Raw genomic sequence first — 16668 nt, 5'->3', positions numbered from 1 at the left:
AAAAGAGGACGATCTATTATTGATGAAATGTCCTAAATATAGGGTGAATGTGACCTGGATCATTCCAAATAACTGATGAGACAAAATCATTTCTATTTGATTTAGGGACATATATGTGAGTATCCTTGCTGTATATTTGCTTTCCATTTTATTTTTCCCTTAGGCTCAGGTGAAAATTAGTTCATATTTCTTGAGCTCATTTACCGACTTTGGGGAGAAGTGGCCCTGGGGGGTACAGGAAAGCAAAAGTTGTTCTATATTTCAATTAGGTCACCGATAATCCACAAAGCAAACACTGTAACTAATCAAAAATTGAACATATTTGCTTCCAGTCTTCTCTCATGTTGATAATCACCTTGAGGATATCATGACTACTTCTTAATATTTCAGGAGAGGGAAAAAACAAATTGTCAGCAAAGCCTCATCCTCATTCATACGCTCTTTTCCTACTCCTGTTAAGAGAGCACTGTGTGGCTGATACCACTGCGGTTATCAAGGTAAAGCTCTAATCCATGCCCCACCCTTCTACCTTCTCTCTCCACCCCCCACAATAAACACAAATGGAATTGGCTTCTTGTTGTGTACGACTGATAGGTTATCGAGCCTATGCACAAACCATCGTGCCCTCCATTCAGAAAGAACATTTGCACATGAGCCCAGAAACTTAGAATATGGGAATGGAAACATGAAGAGAAGGAATCCAATAAGGGTTTACTTTGAAGGGTGCATTTAAACCCAGTGTCCCCACCCGGTCTTCAGTGAGGCATGGGGAGCTGAGTTTTGATGATGGCATAAGAGCACGTGAGATCACAACTGATCCGACTTGCCTCAGTAGGACCAGCAGAGAGGGGAGGTGAGCCTCCTGAAGAGGAAGTGAACTGTGGACTCTTGGCAAGAAGAACTGCCAGAACTTACCACCTCCCCAAACAACAGAGACACATCTGACAGGGCTCAGGAGAGACAAGGGCATGGGAGACACTTCCAAGGGGTAGACACATTGACCAAGTGACCACTTTGATTTGGCCTGAGAGATCAAGGGTCTGGTGGTGGAACAGACATACACCAGAGCACCGGCTCCTCCTCTGAGGGGAAAGTCACAGGTAGCCAGGTGGTCTCCCCAGGGATGAAGTAACAGAAATAGTCCTAGTCTCCAGTTACAGAGGTCTATGATGACCTATTCAGGTGTTATTCTGCAGGTGCTACTCAGCAGGTGTGGGCAGCACTGATGTGGTGTATGAGTGGGGTCCATTAGATGCTTTCACAAGATGGCAGGAAGAGTTTTCTTAAGTTACTTTATCTGCTGTTTTTCAAATTAGAAAAGTAAAAATAAGCATTTTCAGATGGGATATAATCCAATGGTACACAAAGGCTAGGCTCATCCTTCTACACCCAACGCCCTGCCCGGAGGTCACTGGCTTGGGAGTAGCCTGTTACTTCTCAATCCATATCTTACTCCCTACAAATATATATTCCCGTAAACAAAGCTTTTGTTGATTTGGTTTTACCTGGGAAAAAAAATCAAACTCCAATATTTCTATACAAGTTTTTTCCCCTACTTAACCATGGACATCCTTGTACACCTGTTGTTAAAGATTCAGTTCTGTCTGCATTTGTAAGTTCTCGAGTCATATGTACACATATTTACTACAGTTTGCACAATTGAGACTTTATCATAGATGCTGAATATTCCTTCCTTCTTTCCTTTTTTCTTTCCTCCCTCCCTCCCTCCCTCCCTTCTTACCTCCCTCCCTCCCCCTTCCTTCCTTCTTTCCTTTGCCTTCTCCTCACCATCACCATTCTTTGCATTATCCAGGTTCTGCATCTGCTCCATGCCCCTGGCCAGGTAACCTGTTCTCATCACCCTGTACTTCTTCTGTACTGTATTTCCAAATATTTAATAACTCTAGACACTGTACACACACGTGCATATACACACGTATGCATGTGAACAGGCTTGATCTCTGTCGTGCTCTTTATTTTTTTTAAATAAATAATTTCTGTCTGCTCCCCCAACTTGCTTTAGGGCATTAGCTATAAGATTAATGCAAAAGGTCGGAGGAACCCCTGGATAATGTAGTGCATGCAGGATTCATAGCCCCTCCCCCCAAGAACACCCCCAACTTCACTGGAAACTAAGTATATCTACTAGGATAAACACGGCTTCTTCTAGAAAGTGTGCTTAACTTTTCAAACAAACTTTTTTTCTTTGGGAATAATTTCAGATTTGCAGAACAGATACAAAGATAGCATCTTAATATTCTTATTTCAGAATACTTGGTGGAACTTCCTTCAAATTTATGTTGCTATATCTCTTAAATTATGTTTAACAACTACATAACACTTATGGTATATTAATATATCACAGTCCATTTTCTTTTTTCCTTAAGCCTTTTTTTTTCCAGACGCACATAGTTCTTGCCCTCCCTAAAACAGTTTTAGTAGACAGAGACAACCTTCCCAAGTAGACTTGAGCTTATTCATTGCCTAAAAGGGACTCCAAAGATGAAACTAAGGTGCATAGTAAGTCTGTTGTTAAAAAAAATACACTGCATATATTTCTAGACAAGTCTAGGATGAGTGAAGTGAGTTTCTGGGGCCCAACTGCAGTCACTATTTGGACCTTATAATTTAGGTACCATTGAATGATTCTTTCCCAGTTTCGCAAGCTTTGTCACTGATAGAAGGAAAATTCAATCTCACGTTGTTTCCTCCACATTCGGAGACCCTGGCTTTTCCTTCCTTTCATGACAATTTTCCACTCCCCTTCTGAAGGGTCCTCTCCCTGCTCCCCACTTTCAAAATCAATTCTTAGGAAAAGCTTATGATAAGTTCATTCATTTGTTCTCAGTTCTAAGTGCATTATCAGGGTTACTGTGCAGCATTTTCTGATGACAACTGTGCTTTCACAAAGATCAAGTCCCTCTTTGAACAACTCCAAAAAATGAAGTTCTAGTGGTAGAATCCCAGGCATCAGTATGCTTGGGAGTGGATGGTGAATTTTCCAAAGTGCAGGGGGTCTTCTGGCCCCTGGAATTATACCAACCTGGTTGGCTAAGGGCAAACAAACATTCTTGCTTACACTGTGGACAATTACGTACACCACTGCACATTTTTAAGTTGACATAAAAATTTTAATTTAAATTATAGATGTAAATGATGCAGTTTCAGCCTGCAGAAAATATTCACATTTTGAAATAAAATTGTCACAATATTCCTTTATATATATTCAATGAAATGTAAATACCATAGTGATTAGACACTCATGATTATCTATTTTAAAAATCCATGAACAAGCTCTTCTCTAAAAATCATAAATATACATTGTTTGTTCTTTTAACTTGAACTCATATTTCTGTTATTTGCCCTCTGCAGGATTTTATCCCAAAATAATATTTTATGCTTCAAAATCTTTTATTGATCACCCATCATATTTCTTGGCAGCAAAATATGTTTAGGTATTGAATGCAAACTTATTTTATGTTCTGTGACCATAAAGTTCTATATAATAATATATTCTTTTCAGCTGAGTTATCATTACAAGCCTAAAACTGATAAAACAACATAAATACATTTCACATTTTGTTAAGTGATAATTAAACATAAAAAGTAAACTTTTATGGGAAATCTGGCTCTTAATAAGATGGATGAGTCATTTTTTTTCATCATTATACCATAGATAAATATCACTTACTGCTAGAATGAAATAGTGTTCAGGATGAATTCTATCCATATTTTCACTTTTAGAGGAAACTTACCCACATAAGCAAAGAGATTAAATGAAAATTTTGTAAAGCAGTGTCACTCAATTCTTTGAATCTTTTCCAAGATATATGCCAAAACTCACATGGTAGTATATCTTTGAAAATTATTTTAATGATCTCACAGCTGACAACTCAATTAGTTCCTCCTTCAACTTTGTCAAAAGCAATGAATTGGAAAATATCTGACTTGCAAAGGGGTCTGTAACCCAGTATAAGATTCATTCAATTTATCAATATCTGGAAAGTATGCCTTAATGTTTTAGCAGGTCTTATCAAATGACCATGAAAGATATGTTACTCTTTCACTTAGAAGCACCTTGCTTAGCTCACTGTACTCAAAAAGGTGGGAAAAATCTCAATACTGTTTATTTTAATATGCCAACTCATACTGCTCTCTGTCAGGAAAAAAAAAGTCCCTTACTTCTGAGTTCTAAATGTAAAGTAGTAAAGGCCTTGGCTGTGCCATGGATTGATTGCTGATGCAATAATTTGCCATTGATTTCAGTATTCTTCTATGTTACTTTTGTGGTTTTCTCCCTTAAGGACCATGCTCTGTTTGATCACATTGTGTTGATGGAAGTGACAAAGATAGTAAAGGTAATTGTCTCTTCAGCAAACTCACTGTCTCCTGGGTATTCCTGAAGGTGTGGATTTTCATTTTTTTTTGTAAAGTGAAAGCAGTAAGAAAGCAGAATCAGATTTACAATTTAACTTTAGGCACTTTCTCAAGCAGGTCAAGTATAGGAAATTTGAGTATCTTACAATGCATGCCCTTAAAATTATCACATGCAGGCAGAAAGCTGTTCTAATTTCTATAGGGTCCAGTAGCAACAGACCTTGAAGCATTTCAACTGAAATCTACACTTCTGGGCTCAAATATAGTTTTTTTCCACCAGAGCCAGATCCTATTCTCAGAGCCCTTGCACCCATCTCCTGGAAAGTCTTGTGTCCTTCTGGTATACAAATATTCCAAGTAACCTGCTCTTAAGCCAGCATGATGATTGGACCCCTCTCTAACCCCAGTGGAGAGGGGTAGCTGGAGAAAAGCTCCCCCTCTGAAAGGGGAAGAGAGAGATGGTTCACAAATTTTTTACAGTTCCTACAATCTACTAATGATAAAGAAACTTAGTGGAACCATGGTGTTGGCCTAGAGAAATTGTTTTCCTCATCCTGACAAGGTTCTTCACAAGAAAGTATAGTTTCATGGTTTCTTGTTCCCTTCTATTGTCTTGGGGCTCTTCCACTGTCTTCTGAACAGCAGGGGAAAAAAAAGAACTTGGGAAAGATTTGAAAGCATGCTTAAGTGTTTTTTCCAAACCTGGGTTCCTTCCCTGTTGTTTATTGAAATGGCTGGGCCCCCCATTAACAAGGAATGAATGGGGGGGGGTTCTTATCTCAAATAAGGAAAACCCAAATGGAAAATTGAGAAAGGTTAGTAAGAATTTTCTGATCTCTTCAAAACTCTTTTAGGCATTTGCAATTCTTACACTTCCAAGCAAACTACCTTTTAGTCCTCAATAAAATAGAACACATTACGAGTAGTGTCTAAAATTATATAGTGCTTCTTATGTGTCAGGCCCAGTTGCAAGATCTTTATATATATGAAATCATTAATCCTCATAACTCCCCTTTAAGATATGTTCCATTATCATCCACATTTTACAGAAGAGAAAACTGAGAAAAGTTTCAGTAACTCTCTTGAAGCCAGAGTTGGTATGTATCAGTGCAGAGCTCAGGTTGAATTTAGGCAGCCCAGCCCAGAGCTCCTATATGTAATGGCTGTGGCCTTTCCATTCTTAAAAAGAAAGTGCTTATGGCTTGATAATCTAAGTAATAAGGCCGGTAGGTGTTATCAGTTTATCTTAAATTTATGGCACTTATTCCTTTTATTTATAAGCAGTAAAATAGTTTCAGAGAAAGGAAAGATGTTTCAAAGTGAATTTTGCACATCCTTACACTGCCTGGTATGAGGAGAGGAAGAGGAGGTAAAAATCAGGAAAGACATTGAAGGTCAGACATCTGGTAGGATCAGAAAGACAAAGTATCTAATTGGAAAGCCACTGAGTATGGGAGGTGGAATAAGATACAGGGTTGTTTTGTTTATTGGGGGGTGGGGAGGAAAGTTCGGAGAAATTCATTCCTTAAAGCAGCAGTTTTCCAAATTTAAATGGTTATCTTACCCATCTAGAAAAGTTTTTAAAACACAGATTGCTGTGCCCCACCCCCCACACACCCCAAGAGCTTTGGTTTTAACAGCTCTGGGGTGGGGCCTGAGAATTACATAGCTAACAAACTCTCAGGTGATGCCAACATTGCTGTCTGGGGACCACACTTGGAGAACCACTGTCATAAGGAAACCAGACAAGAGACAGATTGGAAATTTAATCAAAATCAAAATAATACATTCTTCTTGATATGTGAAGTTGGCCAGCTTTGTGTTTTTTATGTTCTTTAGTTTTATTGTTTGCTTCTGCAAATGCAAAAGAATACAAGTGCAATGATAGTTCATTCATTCAACAGGTACTCATATGAGTACCTAATGTATTCAGGACAAATTTCTTGGTGCTGAGAAAACAGGGAAAGGCCAGATAAAGCTTACATCCCATGAAGGTATATCTATTGGGAGACAAAGAAAATATATAAGTGCATATATTAATTTTAGATAGTAAGCGTGGTGACAAATAAAGCATGGTAATGAAAGGAAAGTGACCTGGGAACTGGGGGCATGTTTTTCACACAGTGGTCAGGAAATGTCCTCTGTGGCCTGCCTGCTAAGTGTGGAAGTGTTTATGCCTCTAAATGTGAATGCAGTAAGATACATGTCTGAAAGTCATAATCAAATTAACCAAAAAGTAAAAGTTACATACCACCTATATACACTGATCTCAGAAGACACATTTCGATAATCTGGTTAGCAAGACAGCAAGTCTTTTCAGCCAGCCTCCTCTATCCATAACAATAATATACGAGTTCAAAGAATCAGTCATTAAAACTTGGGGAAACTGAGAGTTAGCTAGAATATCTCTTTATATTTCTACCTTTGACACTGAGAAAATACCTAAAATATGTGACATACTTCTCTGCCTTAATGAGTAGACAGTGGCAAATATACTTTAATCTCTAAGACAGACTTATCATTCTCAACTTCCATTGTCTCTGTAGTATAATGTTAATATCGAAGATATTGGCCTCTTCATAGAAGATACATTAGTTAAATTAAATATGTATGTAATTATTTGATAGGCTATAAATACTACAGAAACAGGAGCCCCTCTGGTTTTTATACACTCTATCATGAGTACCTCTGACGTACACGTACACACATATACACAACAAAAAAATACATATTCAGAGTCCAAGGCTTCTCTACATGTATATTTAAAGTAAATGCTTTCATTTCCATAATAATCTGGAAAATTAGAATATACACATATTCTAGATATAACCACTGTATAAGGAGGGACCCTTCTATAAAGAGGTTCAGATTTGCATCTGCATTTATTGTCACATTGGCATCTAAAGGTATTTCTTTCATTGTCTCAAGCTAATGAGAAAAACACAGAGGTAGATTTACCAGGCATTCCTGCCAATGAAGGCTGAATGATGCCGGGATATGCTGCAGGAAGGAAGGTTTGCAAGAGTTGGAATAAACTGATGTGGAAGGAAAATTCAGTCATCCCATAGCAATGTAATTGTCTTCCAGCAATTAAGGCCAAATAATCACATTGCAGCTTGAAATGTAACTTCAATAAAACATCGTCTGTTCCACTGAAGTAATGCTGTTAATTTAGATTTCATTGGTTATATATGTGCATAATTTGTAATTTTAGAATTTGGAGTCTTACCAGGGTATAAACTTATGGCATTTATAAATGTATATAAGAATAAAATAAAAGTTTTATCCCTGTGAACGGCTGCCCATTGAGCCCTCAACTTAGGAAGTGCTGGTAGACATGATGGGGTTGAGTGGGCAAGCCTCACAATGTGTTTCTTAGAATATCTTTTTCTGATGCACCCCTTATATTAACTTATTGCTTTTTTTCTTTTTTTATCATTTCCATTTTTTCATAAATTGAGAGTTAATTCAATTTCGGTTAAGAAATTAGTAGTAGTGCTGCTATGTACCAAAATATGTTAATAATGACAGTGGAAAAATGGGAGGAAGAAGATCTTTAGAAAATTCCGAGACCAGTAAGAAATACATTTTTAAAAGAAAAGGAGAAAAGGTAAGCCAAAATGAAATATTTTTAGACCAATTCCCAAAGTATTCTAAATTGCACAAAGCTGTCCTCCTGGGAGGTTTTAACAACTCAGTTATTTCCTGAGTTACAAATAGAGCCAACTTTAAAGCATCAACAAGCACCCTGCATGACAAAAGTGAATATTTTATGATTCAGATAGTTGGAAATTCAACACAAGCAATAACTCTACAAGAGCTAATCTGTTCTGAAAAAGTATTGGTTTAGAACATACATTTCAGAGAGCCTCTGCAGAATAGTGGTGAGGACTGAAAGTTGCTCAGAGAGGGTCTAGTACAAAATGTTTCAGCAGAGCAAGGGAATCGACTATATCACATCTGCACTACTTCTGCTGATGATGCTTAATTGGAAGGTGGCACTTCACTAACACTAGCTTGAGTGGGAAATGACATTAATACACAGGGAGGAAGTGTGTGTGTGCACATGCGGGTGTGTTTATGTGTGTATTTGTGTGTGAAGGTGTATGAATGTGTGCACATGTATATATACGTGTATGTATGTGTGTTTCTCTCTGTGTGTTTGCATGTGTGTGCATGTGCACACATATTATTTACATGTTTGTGTGTATTTTGGGGTGGGCAGGTGAGATGTATATCCAGAGAAAACTTAGATAAATACCTTAGGGTAAGTGCTCTGAAGGAAACAGAGTACTTGAAACAAAACCAAGGAAGGTGTGATGCGTCCCGAAAATGGTGTCATTTGAGGCAGAAAATCAGCTCTCAGATGATGATGTGCTGTGGTTTCAGCCATGACCGGTGATATATGAGTCCATCAGAAAAGTGCTCATGGTGTCCTGAAGCAGGCAAGGGGAACTTCCGCTCCCACAAGAGCAGTGAGGGCGCTGCCTGAATACAGAGACAACTCTACACACCTCACAGCCCACGGGATGCTCAGGCTGGAACTGCTTCTGAACAGAGCCTCTGAAACAATGAAGGAAAATGAAGGGAGTGATGGATGTGGAAAGATGGATCAGCAAAGTGGAAATCGCTTAGAAGTCCAAGAGAGGAATTAAACCACACTGCTGTGGTTGGAAAGAGGAGAATTCCTATGTTGGTAACAGAAGGTAAAGCGTAGGGTTAGTTAAACACGATTAAGGGAAGAAAGGGTAGGCAGAAAGGAAGAGGAAGTTCTCTGAATACAATGATTGACCCAGCTTCTTCCCAGCTTTCAAGTTACACTGTAGATCCAAAAGGTGTGTAGGAAGATAACTTTGTTTCCTAAGGGGAGAGAGGCAAGAACAACATAAAACAGCAACAAAGCCATCATAAGAGATGATACTTGCCTTCAAGATTCTTAAGGTCCTTGGCAAAGGATAGCATGCAAAAGCATTAAAAGACACCCTGCTGCATTCATGGATGTTATAAAAACTGCAAACTATCATTACCATTGTAAATTCACCCATTCATTGAACAGGCATGTATTAGGCATCTAAGTCCCACACTGACTGCTAGGCCCTAAGAATAAGACGCGAGTTGAGCAGAGCCATTGGCTTTTCCTTTAAGGAGCTTTCGTTTTGGTGAGGTCATTAGACAATAAAGAACTGTACAGACGCTCATATCTAATAACGACTGTACCATGATGATGGGTAGCATAGGCATAAACAGGGGGTCGGGTGGGAAAGGCCTACTTAGACGTGCAGTCTGGAGACAGGTCACTTTGGAAAAGTAAATAATTTTTTTCTAAGGGTAAAAAACAAGAAAGAGCATCATGCAAATGTCGTGGTTCCAGAGGGCACAGAAGACGGAGTCCAGGGGAGATGTGAGGGCGCCAGAGCCAATAGAGACTCAGACAAGGAGTTGGGTGCAGCAGAATAGCAGCCAGAATGGCGCCAGAAAGGAGGATGAGAAAGCAGACCCGACGCATGAGGTTGAGGAGGTACCCACCTCCATCGTCAATGTCTGCAGGCGTGATGGGGCGGCCCTGAATACATCTCCAGACAGGTACGTCATGGTCTGAGCATCTTCTCCCAGAGAATATATTGTGCTCTCTTTGGAAAATGGGTCATAACAGGGCAAAGAGGCAGAGGGATAAGTAAAGGGACCATTGTATCCCTTTTAACTTGATTGACAAGAGGGGTTAAGCCAGGGTGGTTAGACAGCTAAGCCAGGGTGGTTAAGTAGCTTAAGCCAGGAGTGGAAACCAAAAAAGGGGGATTAAGAAATGAATCCTTAAGGAGGAGTGAGATGTTAATAATAATGTTTCTACACTTTCAAGAAGTTTGGCACCAAATGTGGGGAGAAAAATGGAGATAGAGGGCACTATGCTCTCCAGAAGTTCATAGATTAGATTGATTTTTCACTATTAGAAACTCTTAGGAATTCATTCATTCATTTTGCAGACATTTACTGTGTACCTCCTGGGTGTAGGCCAGTGCTTTTCCAACTTTAATGTGCCCACAAATGGCCTGTGCATCTTGTTAAACTGCAGATTCTGATTCCCAACGTCTGGGTGGGGACTGCCTTTCTGACAAGCTCCCTAATGAGCTGATGTCTTGGGGACCACATTTTGTGTAGCAAGGTGTGATGGCTAATCTGAGGCATTAGAAATTCAGTAGTGACTAGGACAAGATTTCTACTGTCTTATGATCCCGTAGATGAATATACACTGATGAGAAAGATCTTATTGAATGGGAATGTCTGATGATGTGGGAAAAAGGAGATAACTCACTGAGAAAAGTCACAGTGAAGGTGACAAAGCAGAGGATATAAGAGACATGAAGGAATGGTCTTCTTTGTATCAGAAGTGAGAAAAGAACAAGAGAAACACAGTAGGCTTCTGGATTTGGCTAAGGAAAGCAAGGAAGGCAACAAACGATGGTCTCTAATGTCTTCAGATTAGATGGCAAAGTTATCAATGAAAGGTAAATGGAGGAGTAGAGGAGAGAAAATAAAGGAAGCAAGAAAAAGGGAATTAGCTGTTGCAGAGAATGAGAGCAAAATTGTGAGGGAACTGTGAGGTAGAATAGAGGTCACATTTGTAAGTGATGGCCATGGATTTGTACTGACAACACTCTACCAGTTTTGAGGATAGTCTCCAACAACTTTCAGCTGCTCAGGAACAGGCATAGAGAATGTGGAAGGTTTGTTCATCCAGTGTTGGAGAGTACCAGGTGAGCAAGAGAGAAGACTCCAGGGATTCAAAGAATTGAGAAATAATTGAGTAAGAGGAGTGAAGATAGGAGATGCTGATGGATTAGGGGAAAGCAGTGGGTTCAATGCATTGGAATTCTTGATGAGATCCTTGAACAAATGAGCTGGAATAAAAGAAACCCATGGGTAGTGAGATGTGTGAATGTAGTAGCCAATGTCAATGAGGGGTCAACTAACAGAGATTAGTTGGCCCATCTAAGTGGATCTTAACATCACAGAGAAGATGATGGGAGGTGGGAGTTCTTTCTGAGCTTTGATGACACATATGAATTGAGCATTTCCAAGTAGTATATTGGGCAGTGTGACAGTGGCTCAGTGGCAGAACTCCTGCCTATCATGCTGGAGACCCAAGTTCAATTTCTGATGTCTGCCCATGCTGCCCCCCCCAAAAAAAAAGGAAAAAAGAAGAAGTAGTATATTGTGGTGGGCTTAGCATCACGCAGACGTGGCCCTGCCACTTGCTAAATGAGCACCATAGGATAGGCATTTTACTTAACCTCTCAGAACCTCCATTTCCCCTTCTGTAAAGTGGGATGAACATATTTGCCTCACAGAGTTATTCAGTGTTATTATGAGGACTCACTCAGTGAGGCTGAGCATTTACAAGGACCAGAATTGCCCCTGACATTCTTTAAACTGTCCTGCTCTATTTCTTTTGCCAGAGAGCTCCATTGACTCATTTGGACAAATGTAAATCAACTTCAATTATCTCAGCTTACATTTAAGTTGAATACTGGATCCATTTGCTCATCATTTTCCAAGGAGTTTTGAAGCCTTCTCCTGTATCTTCAAATCTACAAAGAATGGATTTTGAGCTAGGATTGTTTCAGCCAAATTTAGGCCAGGTTTATTCTGTTGACTAAAAAGTCAGAAATACTTTCAGATTTACATTTTTAGTGTTATCTCTTTAAATTAATTGAGCCATTGCTTTTCTAGTCTGTCCTTAGATTCTTTCACTTCTAATCAGATTTTCTTTTTAGAAAACTTTTCAGAAGTATTTTGTGCTTGACCTGTGTGGAGTTTTTCAGTAAGATTTCATTTCCCTCTACGGCTAAAGTCATCAAGAAAACTTTAACTTTGTATTTTTATCAGATTCTTTCACAGTGTTGACACAATGGTTGATGGGCTGGTTTCTAGATTGATGACCCCTGGTTAGTAAAGTGCTGTATTTCTAAAAATACATAATTGAGAGATCAATCAATACAATTGTGCACACCTGAAAGAGAATTCAGTGGGCCTGCAGGCCTCGAAAGCTGAAGTTGTGTCCTTGTTGTAGTCAGCTTCATTGTATAAATAGGACCACCCTCAATCTTGAAGAACCAGATATTGAGAACATTTCATTCTCACCTGGCCTGGAGTCAAATGAACACTGTAAGTGCTGAAGATGAGAACAATGGAGTAATGGTGATAGGATCACAGGTGAATGAATAAAGATGGGTTGGGTGAGGTTTTCCACAGGAGGTAAGGAGCTCCAGAGAAAATAATCCAATTCTCTTAAGAGACATTTACTGCATGGAGAGGGCATCATGGGAAAGGGAAAATGATTCTACAGGTCACACTCACAGCCCAAGGAGTTATCATTAGCTGGTGAAAGTTTTTCAGAAGCAGTGGAAATATCTTAGCCCAGATGAAGGACAAGCACAGATTTTAGCAAGGGGTTTCTTGGTAGAAAAATGTTCCAAGTAAACAACTCATTGGGATATATAGTCATCTCTTTTTTTGAACCACAGTCTGACTTTGGGATGCTTCGTTTTACCTTCTTCCTTTGTGATTTCTATTTAAACTGTTAGTGCCAAAGCATAAGGCAAAGCTATTTTAGAAGAAATGAGCCCTTGGGTGAAAAAGAAAAGTTGTCTTTTAAGATAAGAAGGATGAAAGTCTCTTGTTTCCCTTCATTCGGTCCATTTCCTGGCCCCTCTGATCCTTTGCCAATGGTATGGAATTCTATGCAGGGCTGTAGAAGCCAGTGAGGTCAGGCACACTCACACCTACCTGCTCGCAATCTACAGCAGTTTCAGGAGCTGCCCAGGGAGAGTCAGGGAGGCGTTGAAAAGTCACCCTGAACAATTCCCATTATTTATTTGTTGTCTGGCTTCCACTCCGCCCTCCCCAGCCTCCACATCCTGGACAGCTTTAAAACTCTACCTCCCGATTTGTTCATTACACTTGGCAAAGAGCTGAGCGAGATGAAATTAAAATGTTTCCCAAGCACACACCATTTTAATTCCATTCAATAGATTATCCTGACATATTTACTCACAGCCATGTCTGTCTCAGGATCATCCATGAAAAAGTATAAATTAAAATTTTAAATTAAAAGCAAAGAGTCTGGGGAGCCTGATATCTTTTTGAAGAATGGAGCAAGCCAGCCACAGGCTCCCAGCATGAGGATTATGGGAGCAGAGACTCTGGCACTGCAGAAATTACAGCCCATGGATTTCCCTGCAAACACCCTCCTGAATATAAAGCAGAGGATCCTGGAATCCCACAGACAGACAAACTTCAAAGGTCATTCTTCTTTCCTCAGAACTGTGCTCCAAGATTGTGCCTAAGGAAACCCCTCCATTTTGTTTATTCAGGCAGAACATACCAGGAACTGCTAAAGGACTGATTGATTTAGGAAACCAGAAAATACGCTGTGAATCGATTTGTGTTTTTCCTATCTATAAGAATTCTGTGTAATATACTGGCCGAGACAATGAGTGTTTTATTATGAAGTATGTGCAATCCTGCCAAAGCATTACAATTCACTAAACCCCTGATCCTTTCTGAGCATCATTTTGTTCATTTATAAAACTGGACTATATTTTAAAAAACACCATAGATTCTTGTTCATATTCAAAGAAATAACCATTTTCAATGCTACCATCCCAGTGTGGAGATGCTACTATGCTATAAGTACTCAAAACTGAAGAATAATAAACCAACTATGATGATGATTTTCACTCTCCCCTGGTGCTCATCTCTAAAGCTACATAAATATCAAATACAAAGTCTGGAAAGTTAAGCAGGGGTATCCTTTTCTTTGTATCCCAACCAATAAAGCATGATGTTTCAAGTTTAGAAAATAAAGATCCTGTGTGTTTAAGTGATTGTGGTTTAATGGTTAATCAGGAGGCCGCTAAGACCACTTGATTCATCCTGTGCCATCCTAAATAGACCAAGCATCAGAACAGAACCCTATTTGAGTTTTTAAAACAAAACTCTCATTAAACGGATGCCTTCACCATCACTTCACCATTCTAAGAAACCCTTCTCCTATAGAATGTCCACTCTGACTATTTAGAAATATGATATATATTTTAATAACCTAATCATCTTTTCCAGTATAGATTATGCAAGCCAATTTGTCTTAAAAAAAAATAAAATGGAAGGCAAAACTCTTCCTTTGGGCCATGAGAGAGATATTCCCTGCAGCAATAAAGTCACAGGGTTCACTTCTGCAACTGTCTCCAGTTGAAGCCAAGAGCATCACTGCTTTTCATTTATATCTTCAAGAGCTGGGCTCCACAGGTTTCCAGTCCAGGAGGAAGAGGTATTCTTGGCTCCTGTGCCTCTGTGGACTGCTCAGTGGAAACCAAGAGAGATGCTGTCTGACCTGAAAACATCCTGAATTTCTTCCCCTTCCCCATTTTATTCATGTGTTGAAAAGAAGGCAGAAACATATATGCAGGAGTACACAGAACATGCAAAGCAGAAGGTATGCAGTAGAACTCAAAGCTACAAAGCAGTAATGAAGGCTGAGCTCTGTAGAGAGTAGTATCTTTCCAGAAAAATTTATTAGTGAGTGGGTTCAAGAACTTTGGAAAAAAAAATATTATTCACTATAATAAGGTAAGGCTGAATTTCCTTATCATGGCCTTAGAAAGACAGATTAGATGAAGGTGATAATGATGCAGATGATCTAGATGGATGATAGATAGATATAGAAATCATAAATAGATTATTAGAAAAAGAAAGATACATAGCATGATAGATGATGGATGGACGGGTGGATGGATGGATGGATAGATGAACGGATGCATAAGCAGACAGACAGACGATAGAAGCATAAATCTTTAGATTGTTTGAAAAATGCATGACTTACCCTAAACTTTTCAGCTTATGAAGAGTCTGAATTGTGTTCTAATCATGTGAATTTTGAAAGTAATTATGCCCTTCCTGAGCACACACTGACTGCTAATTCCTGTTATACTTTGACAATTCCTTGTAACACTTCATTCCTTGGCACCTAACACATCTGCCAGTGCTCTTAAGCCTTGACTGTACACTGCCCTTACCGTTCCAGGTAGTCCTGGCCTTGCACTCTCCTTTCCCATGCACACTGAGACCAGAACAAATCCCAGCTAGGCCTCAGCCCAGGGAGGAGAGTCTCCTTTCACCAAATTAACTGTGGGAAAGCAAAGCAGTCTGGTTAAGCCCTAGAGGATTCCAGCAGAGTGGAGAATTACTCCTGTCTTAGTTCATTATAATGAATAATAAAGAGATACTTACATGAGCTTTTTGGTAAATTATTCATCTTGTACACTGAAGAATCAGGGCAGAAATACCTAAGGGAGATAACTGGTGAATCTGGGTTCCTATAAATACCCGTCTAAGGCATTTCCAAAAGCCACCCTTCTTCCCTTATTAAAGGACTGAAGTACTTAGAGATCTTGGTGGGGGGGTGGGGGGAGAGGCTTAAATCAAGCTTCCACTCCACCTTGCTTTGTGTGTGCAGCTCCACTTAAAGCGGAGGTTGTTTATGACATATTTGTTATTTTATTGTAGCTCCAAAGTCAAGGAAGCAACCTGAGGGTCTCAGCGGGACCTCCGCTTGCCTTTCTGTAGCCATCATCAGGAGGTAATTAGAGAACTGCTTCCAATTCAATAAATGTTCTCCACCGCACCCACCCCATAGCGTGCAGACCGTTTCTCACACTAATGGGAGATCCTGCCCATCTGGAAGAAGCAGCATGCTTAATTAGGTTCATTGCTTTCTACTAGATTTCATCATCACTGTTATGTGGACAAGCCTAGAATGAAACACACCCAGGCGTTCTGAAAACCCCACTGAGCATTGTGCTATTCCTTCGGGGGTCAGGGTACACGAACTCAGGATATAAGAGCTTCTGGGGCCCCAGGCTTCATTCACTCAAGAAATAAGAGACTTTCTGAGTCATCACTTGCTAACATCTAGAAAATAAAAATCCCGAATGTCATTTGTCCTGTGGATACTCCTAAATCATCCATCCCTACTAGCAGGAAAGATTTATCTAAATGTTGCAGGTGGCACAAGCCACTTGCCCCTATTTTCTGGAGAGTAGTGACATCCTTCTTTACACTATGAGCAATTAATCGTCTACTCTCAACCTTGGCCTGCCATTAGAGAACATGGCCAAGGTTCAAACCAGTGTACATACACAAAATAAAGCAAAACGTGCTAAAATAAAATTCAAGAAATAAATTAGACTGCGGTGAATAGCCTTGGCTAATCCTTCACCAACAAACCCAAGTAAC

General features: G+C 39.6%; 1 protein-coding gene across 1 annotated transcript in view; it reads right to left on the bottom strand.

Moving 5' to 3' along the window:
• Positions 1-16668, bottom strand: part of OPCML (opioid binding protein/cell adhesion molecule like) — a 540756-nt gene that overhangs the window by 261021 nt on the left and 263067 nt on the right. The window lies entirely within an intron of this gene.

Source organism: Tamandua tetradactyla, chromosome 8 (assembly GCF_023851605.1).
Source record: "Tamandua tetradactyla isolate mTamTet1 chromosome 8, mTamTet1.pri, whole genome shotgun sequence".
NCBI lineage: Eukaryota > Metazoa > Chordata > Mammalia > Pilosa > Myrmecophagidae > Tamandua > Tamandua tetradactyla.
This window is presented reverse-complemented; position numbering and strand designations above follow the sequence as displayed.